The following is an 11,889-nucleotide window of genomic DNA, read 5'->3' as shown; positions in this document are numbered from 1 at the left end:
TTTAGTAATTTCCACTAAACAATGTGTAGTATAAGACAAGTAATAATGACCCTAATATTGCTCTACACTCCAAACCCTTCATAGAAATTTAATTATGCATAAAATTTAAAGTACATCAACTGTTAGAAGAGTCTTAATACCACTATAACTGTCACTTGATAGTTGGATTAAACAATAACTTGAGTCATCCTTGAACACCTTTCAGTCCTGTCCTCCAAATTAAATAGGGCATTTCTTCATAGAACAAGGAAAACAGTCTTCCTACTCATATGGCCCTCTAATAGTAGGTGAACATCCTCATAAATTACACTGGCTCACTTTCCTTCCCAGCACTTATTACAAACACATATATACATGTATATATACATATATACAAACATATATATAGTATATGTTATGTATGCATATATATTATATATACATATATGTATTTTTATATATGTGTGTGCATGTGTGTGTGTGATAGTTGTAACTCCTTGAATTCTATTCTCTCCTCTACTAGATGTGAACTTCATAAATCCATGAGATTAGGGATAGTATCTGCTTTGGTTCAATATTTTATTCTTGTTTTAGACAGTCTTAATCTGTAGCCCCGGCTGGCCTCAAACGTCCTCCTGTCACAGCCTCCTAAATGCTAGATTACAGGTTTGCCAACATGCTCAGATTCTCATCTCCAGTACTGAAATTGTAGCAAGAATATTTCACAGATGAGGATTTCTAGAGGGGCAATATATTCTTAGCATCTAGCACAGTGCCTAGTATTTATCAGTGATGTGATTAATATTCATTCACTGAATAACTAAATGACATTAGTTATTCAAAGGATATTTGTGTGAATTTGATGGTTTATTAGTCTGTGACTGCTTAACTACCTCCCTCCCAGTGGCATCTGCAACTATTGTACTCTGGTAAAAACTCAGTGACTAAGATGTCAGCATAGGGTTGCACATGTAAGCTATTAGTAACTGTGACAGCTATATTGGTATAACATTAAATATGATGTTAAGTTTATAGACAGCTGGCACTTACCAATGCCCAATACTACATTTGAATTACAGAATAAATGGCAAGGGATTTTGAAATGGTTTCTCTTGCCTGTTTCATGCATTAAGAGTTTCACATTCACATTTTAAAACACAAGATCCTCAAATTCTACCATTATTGTACTTTCTGAAATAAACAAATTCACTTTGACAATTAGTTATAGTATAACCTGTAAAGTATTAAGGATTATTGCTAACTATACACTAAAGTTTATTTCTACAGAACATACAGTATGGAATATATATACACAATATAACATGAATAGATTAAAATAAATATACAGAATATGTGTTTAAAATATATGAAATGGAATATTATTTTAAATAATGTGTTTAAAATATATGAAACGGAATATTATTTTAAAAAACATTGCTAAGTAAAATATAATTACTATGTGATAATTTCCTTCCAATTAGCTAAACTTTAGTTCTAATTTAATTTTACATTGCATGCAGTTTACTGTTGGTGCACTGGATTATCCTTTGCTGTTTTGCAATACCTAATTTTGTCTTAAGTTACATGTGTCTACTGTAACTCACACATTAGGATACTGTTATGCACCTTCATAGATAACACTGGATTTCTTCCCATACCAGAACTGGGAGGTATTCCCTTTTTTGTCTGCTAAAATATTGACAATTTTAAGACAGTGTGGTGAATATTAGACTAGCATTTTTGGCATCTTACAGTAAATAGAATAATCTGAGAATCCTGTCTAGCCACAGACACTGAGTCAATCAGGGGAGTGATCTGACATTCTATTGTATCTAACAAGGTATTAGTGTAGAAAGGTCACAGAGCTAGTATTAACAAACTTTTGCATAAAATGTTAAATAATAAATGTTTTGAATATTGTAGAGTCTTTCTTGATAACTTAGCTCTGCTATTGTAGCTTAAACTCAGTCACAGAAAACATAGATGAATGAGTGGGAACGTTTATGGGAAGTGGTGCTGTGGCTCAGAATGGTAGAGTGCTAGCCTTAAGCAAAAAGAGCTCAGGGGAAATGCCCAGGCAAAAATTAAAGGTAAATTGCAGTGGTCAGACTCGGGCCTGGGCACTGTCCCTGGGCTCTTTTTGCTCAAGGTTAGCACTGTACCATTTTGTGAAAACAGACTTGGAAGGAGAGGCAGTGGAAGGACAGACTCTGTAGGAAAGGCTGTAGTTGAGCTAGGACTTGATAATGTAGTAGTTTTCTGCACCAACAAGTGGCAGGATGTGAAAATGAAAAGGGAGAAAAGCAAATAAGAACATGCTGTCTTCTGTGAACTGGAGGCATCTAGTGTGGCATGGGGAAAGATAAGCTGTTCAGGTGGAGACAGGTCAATGAAATGTGAATTCCAAATATGGTTTTAAAACATTGACTAGTGGTATCAGGTGTGCATGGTGAGCACACAGTAGGCAATGCTATTAAGCTCCACATTCTGGAATTTCAAGAGAGGACTGATATATTTGGAGCAAGAAAGAGAATAGAAATGGATATGGGAATGAAGAGATGAAAGGTCACAATAAAAGGACAGGACTCTGAAAGTGGCTGCAAACTGTTCTCAAATAAAAGCCTGTGGAATCATTTATATAAATGATAAGGATTTGCAGATTCATTGGTGAAATATGAAAGGATCATCCTATAGCTAAGCAGAGAGAGCCCTTGAAGCCTTTTGTTCCATTGATACAAAGCATGAGCAGATTAAAAAGAGAAGCTAAGAACTAAGGATTGAAGATTTAAAAACCTGATCTCCGTAAATGCTTCCACATCTGTCTGACTTTGCAGATGAACTACAGAGTAGGCATACATGCAGAGAAATAAAATGAACATATAAATTTTATAGAAGATGTTTCTGTTCATTCTCTGGATGGGGGTGAAATGATACGTTATTACAAATATCCACCAAAAGTAGAAAGCATGAAATATAAAACCTCAGGTATAACATGACAACAATCCCCATACTTTTTGGAACTCATTCTAAAACTTCTGATTTCCCATCTGACTCAAATGCCTTCCTCACAAGACCTTTATTGAAGAAGTTCAACTGAATGTTAGAAGTGAGGTAAAATTTGCCAGGGACAAAGCAGTATTTAAAAAGAAATTCTTACAGCAATCTAATAAGTGGAACTATTTTAGGATCGTTTAACAGGTGAAGAGAGACACAGGGTAAAAAAAAAAAAGACAAACAACTACAAAAGCAATACTTGCAAAACTGTTTGGTGTAAGTGAACTGAAAAACTCAGGGGGGGGGGGAAGGGAAAGGGGGAGGAGGGAGGGGGGTATGAGGGACAGTGTAACAAACAGTACAAGAAATGTATCCAATGCCTAACGTATGAAACTGTAACCTCTCTGTACATCAGTTTGATAATAAAAATTTGAAAAAAAAAGAAAACTTTATTTTTCTAGATATCCCCTAAGGTAGGGAGTGCATTGATCAGTAGCTGTGGACCAGAGATGAAATGTGGGAGCGATTTATGCTTTTTCATCATAGAAGCAATGTTAGCTTCTCTTCTGGATACACAAGAAAGATATGTCTCCATCTTTGCTCAAATAAAAAGCAATTATGCACAAAGTTTGGTTGGAAAAAATAGGTAAGTTTAACATACTGAAAGTATTATTTTTTTTACTTTTTTAAATAGTTATTTATTGTCAAAATGATGTACAGAGGGGTTACAGTTTCATACGTAAGGTCTTGGGTACATTTCTTTTACTATTTGTTACTTCCTCCCTCATATCCCCCTCCCCCTTTCCCTCTCCCCTGCATGAGTTGTTCAGTTGGTTTACAACAAATGGTTTTGCAAGTATTGCTTTTAGAGTCTATCTTTATATCCGTTGTCTCTCGATTTTGATGTTCCCTTTCACTTCCCTAGTTCTAATACCAGTATATACAGTATCCAGGGTACTCAGATGAGATACAGTGTTAGCGCGAGGACAACCACAGGAAGGGGATACAAGAGGATCATCAACAAAAGAAGCTAAGGAAAAGAAAATTATTAACGGAACTTTGGAAGAATAGTAAATACATAGAAAATTTTTAAATTTGTTTCTTTTTTTGTTTGTTTTGTTTTGCTAGTCTTGGAGCTTGAACTTGGGTGCTGTCCCTGACCCTCTTTGTACTCAAAGCTAGCTCTCTACCAGTTGAGCCCCAGCACCACTTCCAGCATTTTCTGAGTAATTTATCAGAGATAAAGAGTCTCGCTTACATGCTCAGGCTGGCTTTGAACTCTGATCCTCAGATCTCAGGCTCCTGAGTAGCTAGGATAACAGGCATGAGACAGAAACACTCAGCTTAAGTTTCTTTTTAATTTAAAGAATCAGTTACTTGATTCCCCAAATGGTGAGAGATGCATGCAACTATAATATAAACTATTGTGCACTGAGTATCTTCTCAATTCTATACATGCTGCAGAAGTGAATACAAATTATTTCCTTTTATTTTCACAATATTCCAATGAAAGTGGGTTTTATTACCCATACGTAACATATCAAGCTATGAGCATTCACAAGTCCACTGATTACCATGAACTTGTCTAATAAAAACTAAAATCAAGAGACAAAATAAAAAGACAAAAAACTCCAAAAGAAAAAAAAAAAACCTACTAGTGTAAATCTTTTTTTTTCTTTTTTTTTTTTTTGCCAGTCCTGGAGCCTGAACTCAAGGCCTGAGTGCTCACTATACCTGACTTTTTGCTCAAGGCTAGCACTCTACCACTTGAGCCACAGTGCTACTTCTGGCTTTTTCTATATATGTGGTGCTGAGGAATCAAACCGAGGGCTTCATGTACATGAGGCAAGCACTCTACCACTAGGCTATATTCCCAGCCCCATAATGTAAATCTTGTAAAATTAAATACCTAACATGTTTCCAATGCTAAATAGATGTTAATTAATATTTACTCTCTGATGCTTTATTGCCAGTATTGTCATTATTATAAATGCCATTTTCTCAACCGTTTTTACAGTTTAATTTAACTCAATGTGATAACATAGAACTAAATTTTTCAGAGAATTCATGAATGGATCTACCTAGTTTCTAGAATATACAAGTCATTTAGCAAATGACATATCCTTATAAATTTTCTCTTGAAAATATTATTTATTTTTAAATAAGGCCAAACAAGATAGTAGATACTGAAACTTTCAGCTATTTCATAGCATGCCCATGAATAAAGAATTTGATGTTGTCTGGAAAATTACTTCAGTTCAAGTTCCTGTAATCCGAAGTTAGAAAACTTATACTCTAAAACATGTAGCACATACCTGTAATTTTCTATTGTTTCTGTTTTCCTCATTTCTTTTGCTGTCTTCCTGCAATTTTTCTAAGGACTTAAGGACATTATACTTAGCATTTGTGTACTTAACAAAATAAGATTGAGTAAATCTAGCATTTTATTTGTGTCTCAATTCCAAATTTTTCTTTTAATAGTTAAAGCAATGTTTATCTATAGTGTAGAAGTCTTTTTTTTAGTTTTTATTATAAAACTGATGTACAGAGAGGTTACAGGTTTTAATAAATGTTGGATGAAAGAGTAAATGAATGACTCATTTCCATCAGTTATTAAATTTATATCTTTAAATTTCTGCAAATAATACTTCCATTAAAGTGGATATGTACTTATCTCTGCAAATTCATTTTAAGAAAACACATCATGTTCTTCTGGATATAGAAACAGAAATGAATTAGTATTTGTTACACTTAACTTTGACAATTATATATAAAATTGATTTGGGTACTTGATGTGCTAACATTTAAGTGCAGTACATTTTCCTTACCCTGTGCCTTGGTGCTTGTGTTTATTTAATATTCACTCTGATGACTTCTGGCTCTCTTCTTGTATTTAAAGGGTAAGCCAAATTTTCAGTTTACAAACAGACCTTATGTTATTGGATAATAGTAACTGCTGATTCTAAAAGAGAAAACACAACCCTATATCCTCAGTGCACTAAAGAAATGTGACATTTTAAGGACTTTTCATGCCAAATAAAAATAGAGCTACAAAATATACATTTTAAAGAGAATGCTTCTACTGGAAGGAATGTTAGTTTGAGAGTGTCACTAAAAAGAGAGCTCAAGGAAAGAAAGTATAGAGGTCAATGAAGGAAATGCAAAATGACACAAGGGTAAGATTAATTTATATTTCCATAGGGTGTGGAAGATGACTCTGAGGTTAACATAGAAAACAGTGGGATTTAGAAGGAGGAAGAAATATGTGTTGAGAGCAGTGTTTCTGAGGTGGAAGCTTCAAGAAAAGCTTGGGAAACAATGCATTTTGAATTAGGCCAGATGATCCAGCTGTGAGTGATGGTGCTGTACTTAGCAAGAAGAAATAAGCTGTGAAAAGTAAGGTGATAGAAAATGGTGAGAGGAAGTTAATAATTAGGGGGATTTGTAATATGTTCAGCAGCTTTTCCAAAGAGAAAAATCCTATATGTACTTACATCTCAGGTCTGGATTTCTCATTTTTTTTTGTACTTTGATGCTTCACTGCAGCACTCTCCAATTACACTTGTAAGAGTCATCCTCTATAACCAGAGGGCCACAGATCTATTCCATACTAGAGTAGTTCTCAGGCATTTCAGATATGTGTGCTCAAAGTTTTTCTAAGTCACAGCTTTAATAAGCTGACCATTGACTTGATGTCTTATCTAATATCTTGAAAATCTTTTAGAAAAAGTTTCTGTTAATTTCTTTTCAATATCCTTAGGTTCAGGGAATTGATTTATGTGTTAGATTCCCAAGTAAAGCACAACAGAAAATGAGATAAAGGGAATTAATAGAATTTGTATCTAACTTCTCTCTACCCTACAGTAAAATCTGTGACCTGTTCTCTAGTAATTTGCTTTTGTGTCATTGACATGCAGCATGAAGTTTTTGCATTTAAAAAAAAGCATTTAATTCATCATCAATATGTTCACTAAATAAGATTCCCTATGGCAGAGTTATAGCTGTAAGAAGATATGTTCACTAAATTAAAGGAAGAGAAACAGAAAATAATATTCTCTAAGGCCTTCACGGGAAGGTCAGTGGCATTTTGAATAGTAATATTTGGCAGAAGGCAAGTGCAGAAGCTCTTTCTACATTGTACTTTATGATATCATGCTCCAGAGAACATGAAGTTCTCAAATTATTTTTTCAAAAATTCTATAAATCCAACATCATTATTTTCAACTCTTCATAGTCATAGGAAATGTATTAAGTTCACATTAGAACTAAAAATGATATAACCCAGTTTTTATTAAAAAATTTCAAATAATGTATCAAAATATCTTTCTCAGTGGGAAAGGATGCTGTTTATTGCTCTGAATTATTCAGAAATTTTCACACAATTTGCTGTAAACATCTGACTAAAAGAAGAGTCCAGAACTAGTACTTAGTATTAATACACTAAAATTCATCTTTTTTTCTTTCATCTTTCTGTGTCTATGGACACAAATAATAATAACAATAATAATAATAATAGTTAAGAAGTAAACTAAAGTATCAGGGTTATATATATATATCCTGCATAGTACCAAAAGAACTATGGAGAACTAGTATATTCTCAGCACCAGAGAAATTATTGGGGTTACAGACAAATATTGACCATGATCTCTTGCCTCTTGAGTTGCTCACAATGTTACTTACATGTTTAATTAACATAGAATTATGAAAAACTAGAAGAGTGTACTCTAAGGAACAAGGATTCTACATGTATAGGAGGTAAGGAAAGAATGAATCCTGTAATTCAGCTGAAGGTCCTTCAGAAAGTACACTTTCAATTGAGAGATTATAAATCCCTATTTTTTCCATATGTGCTGTATTATGATTTCTGTATGTAAACCAAGCTGAGTAATAAAACTATTTCTCTAAATATGCATTAATTTCACAAATTTCAAAGTCAGAATTGTGGGTCAACTGAAATATTTATAGACATATGTCAAGCTCTTCATAACTTTACATTTTTAAATTTTTATTATTATTAAGTAGTTGTATAAAGGAGTTGCCACTTAAAGCGGATTATGAATACAGTACAATGCATCTTGGTCAGTATCAAAAGAGATTCTGGTTTTCTGTCAAAATACATATTTATCGAGTAAAACTATATGGATCATGATAATGTAATTCTTGAAAGATCATAGTGCCAATCCAAAGAACAGGTGTAAACCATCATCACCTGGCATAAGTTTGCTTGTTAAAGAATGTAATTTCTAGTAGCTCCCTTCACAGTACTGAAGTAATAAAATCCACATTTGAATGCCTACTGGATTCTGAAAATAATTTATTCTCACTGTTCTGAACCAATTAGTCGTTATCTGTAGTATCAAGATTTCATAAGGCCAGTAGGTCCCTTCTCAGCAAAAATAGAGAACTCTCTAATGTTTGATATACCACAAGTTTGATGTGAATATTTATATCATGTGGCTGTTCTACTTGTTTAGGAATGATAAAGGAGTATGTTTTTCATACCTAAGAAAGGCATGAGATCTTTATTTGAGCTCTTTATATTAGGAGATTGTTGTTTGCTTAAATGTTCTCCCTTAAATTTCCATCTTCCAAATAAACAGAAACATTGGAAAACTGTGATACAATTAGTTGATAAGTCAGTCATGAATGCTATGTTTCAATAAAGTACACTTTGGCTGATTTCTTGCAGGCAAGTTATCTCTACATGTTGTTTTAACTTGTTGGATATATAGATTAGAAGCAATGTTGTAATTTAGGATGATGAAGACTGCTAGAATCATACTAAAATACTAAAAATTACTTTGGGAACTGGATTTTCAAAATTGGAATAGTAAGCATATATTGTCCTTTTTTTGGATTTAGTTGATTTTATTTACAATTTTGTTTTGTTTTCTTTTGTTTTGGGTTTTTTTTCCTTTACATTTCAGAGCATCACACAATTACACTGCTTTCTGACCTGCAAACAGATACCTTAAATGGAATTTCCTTTTAAATGATCAAATTAGGTAACATCCAAATGTAACAATTACACATGACAATGAATCCTCACATCCTAAGAACTTACTAACACTGCCAGTCAGGAGATTTGACCAGATTTGGCCATATGCAGTTTGTGCAAACGAAACCTAACTCCCAACCAGAGGCGTGAAGGTCTGCTGCACCCACACACAAAAAAGTGATGGCTCAAACCTATCGCGAGTTTGCCGCTACGATTTCCATCCCAGATGCCAGGGGTCCCCGTCAGTAATTGAAAGGCAGGGAGCAGGCTGCCAGCACCCCCACAGGCCCCGCTGCCGCCCTTCTGTGCAGAGAGGCAGTGTGCCTAATGAGTAGGTGAAGAGCCACCGCCCGCCCAGCGCACCAGCCCTTCCGAGCATCCCCGCAGTGCAGGCTGGGTCACGCAGGGATGGGCAGGTAGTCTACAGGGCAGGTAGTCTACAGCTATGTAGAGATGGGCAAGTGTGTGTGTGTGTGTGTGTGTGTGTGTGTTGCACACACACAAGCTGAGGTACAAAGGAGGCTATGGCTTTTATGCCTTGAGATGGTTCTTGGATCCCGAAACTTAGAAAAACACTGCTACAAGTCTCCTTCCCTTCTGATAAAAAGGGGCTGTGTTGGGTTGAAGTGTCTCAAGTCTAAGGCTGGCTGGAAGGTGGCACCCCAGGATACTAGTGCGCAGACGCCATCCCTTACTAGCCCAGGGTGCCCGGGGTGCCTCCCCGTGGTTCTTGCCTATCTTACTGTCCATGTTCACGTTTCAAACTGGGTCAAGAGAGCCCGCACTTTGGGGGTGAGCTGGTGGGCGGCCGTGGTCGCCTTGGTGACGGCCTTGCGGTACAGGCCCTTTGTTTTCTTATTAAAGCGAGACTGGAAGTTTTCTAAAAAGGGGGAGAGCTGCGAGAGAGCGAGGAAGGAGGTGGTGGGAGACCCGAACCACGAGATGCGGGCCTCCTGGTGGGCCGGCAGCCCGTTATCTCTGCAGCTCACGGTTGTAGAGAGGATGCAGGCAGGCCGCCAGGGGAAGCCACAGATCTTGGCCCACACAATGTCCCCTACGCCTATGGTCCTGCCCTCGGGTGTGATGCACTTAGAGACATATGTTGTCTTAAGTAGTGAATAAGGTAGGACTACAGCTTCATGAATGAGTATTCTTATAAAGGAAATGTAATGTATTTAAAACCCATAATTATTAAACAAAAAAATCACATTATTTTTCCATCTTTTTGTATTAATGTCCAACAAATGATATGCATTCCGGAGACTATGTTCTATCTGGTTAACAAACAGATGGGAAATAGATTTCTAATTCTTACCACATTCAATTCAGTTGTTACTGTGAATTCTATTTAACATATGAGGAAACAGAGGCCAAGAGGGTGTGGGCCAGATCTCTAAGCACCCACAACCAATTAGTGACAGAAATGGGATTCATCACACAGACTTGCCTGATACTCAGCTCACATAGCCTTTCCTTCAGATTCACTTACCTATGCAGTCACCATGCTGAATGAACCCAGCAGTGAGTTGCTTCAATCTTCTACTTACCTTCTCCTTTAATCCCTCAGTATAGGACAGCGTACCAATCCCAGCTCTGATATCTACAGCACTAGCAAGTGACCCATTGGGCTTCCTCTTGACCAACTGGGCATCGAGCAGTGCAAAAGCAAATCCCTCCAAAACTTGGGAGTGTCACACTGTAGGCTACTCCTGCATGCAGGTGGGTACATATTTCCAGGGTCCTGTGACTCTACTAAGAAAAATGGAGGCATAGAGATGAAAACAACTCAGGGACTAGTATTACTAGATAAAGGTCACTATGTCCATACCAAGTTAATAGGCAATACTCAAGATTCTCTTTACTATTGCATTATTATCATTTCTAGCTGTATAGCTCTTAACCATTTACATTAACCTCTCTCAGATTTAATGTTGTCAGTTATAAAAATATGTTTGAAACTACTAGAATTAAGATCATCATGTTGATTACATGAAAATATAAACCAAATTATAATTTCTTGACAAATGCCCATTTAAGGTTAGTAGGATAGAGAAATGATTTTTCCCTTTTTTATGGGATGAAAAATAAGACTGTGGATGCCTTGCATATATTTTATTAAGTCCATATTTCTCCTAGCTTCTAGAAAAATCCCTTCTCCAATCAATATCTTTGTTCATACTGTACGTGAAAAGTAGGTTGACTTAGTGATTTCCCATCCCAGTTCTTAAATACAGTTACATTCAAGGTCTGTTCCTGGCTCAATAATCATTTTCTGCCTCTATTCTTTGTAATCATTTATTTTTAAATACAGTTACATTCAAGGTCTGTTCCTGGCTCAATAATCATTTTCTGCCTCTATTCTTTGTAATCATTTATTTTTATTATTGGCTAATTGGAGAAATGTTTGAAAGTAGAGAAATTACCTTCTCATATAACATAGCACTTACTTAAATTAGAAGTCAGTTAAATATTGATTGATGGATAAGTTCATGAAAGTCATCTGTGGAAGTCAGTCCCCAATTTTTGTAACCAGGACTAGAGTAAATTCTAGAAAATTGAATGCTCTAGGTTTAGCACTACATAAAATGAGCCATTGGTTTGCATGGTAAATACAGACAGAAAACTAATTTAACATCTAGAAAGGATTAATTTGTGAAATAAGAATCTATGATAATTTGTTTAAGTAAAATATGCTGAAGGAAGAACTGAGATGTTTCTTATGTTAACATGGATAATAAACTTGCCTTCCTGGGAAACAGCATTAGCAAGTCTCTACCATGAAGGACCTAAGGCTCATGGGGCTGATCCTAACTCATATTTATGTTCTGATACTTAGGTGAACTTTGTAAAACAATGTACATACCCTCCGCTTCATTATTAGCTTATTGTTTTGGGATATTATATTAATATGTTAATGA

The 11,889-nt window shown here is 35.6% G+C and overlaps 1 non-coding gene across 1 annotated transcript; it reads left to right on the top strand.

Moving 5' to 3' along the window:
- The first annotated feature begins 10,574 nt into the window (after positions 1-10,574).
- LOC125344425 lies at positions 10,575-10,702 on the top strand. The gene has a single exon (XR_007209540.1). It is a non-coding gene; the product is annotated as a small nucleolar RNA SNORA35 (small nucleolar RNA).
- Positions 10,703-11,889: the final 1,187 nt, after the last annotated feature.

This window comes from Perognathus longimembris, chromosome 28, assembly GCF_023159225.1.
Source record: "Perognathus longimembris pacificus isolate PPM17 chromosome 28, ASM2315922v1, whole genome shotgun sequence".
Classification (NCBI taxonomy): domain Eukaryota; kingdom Metazoa; phylum Chordata; class Mammalia; order Rodentia; family Heteromyidae; genus Perognathus; species Perognathus longimembris.
Note: the sequence above shows the minus strand (reverse complement) of the source record. Positions and strands in the feature narration are given on the sequence as shown.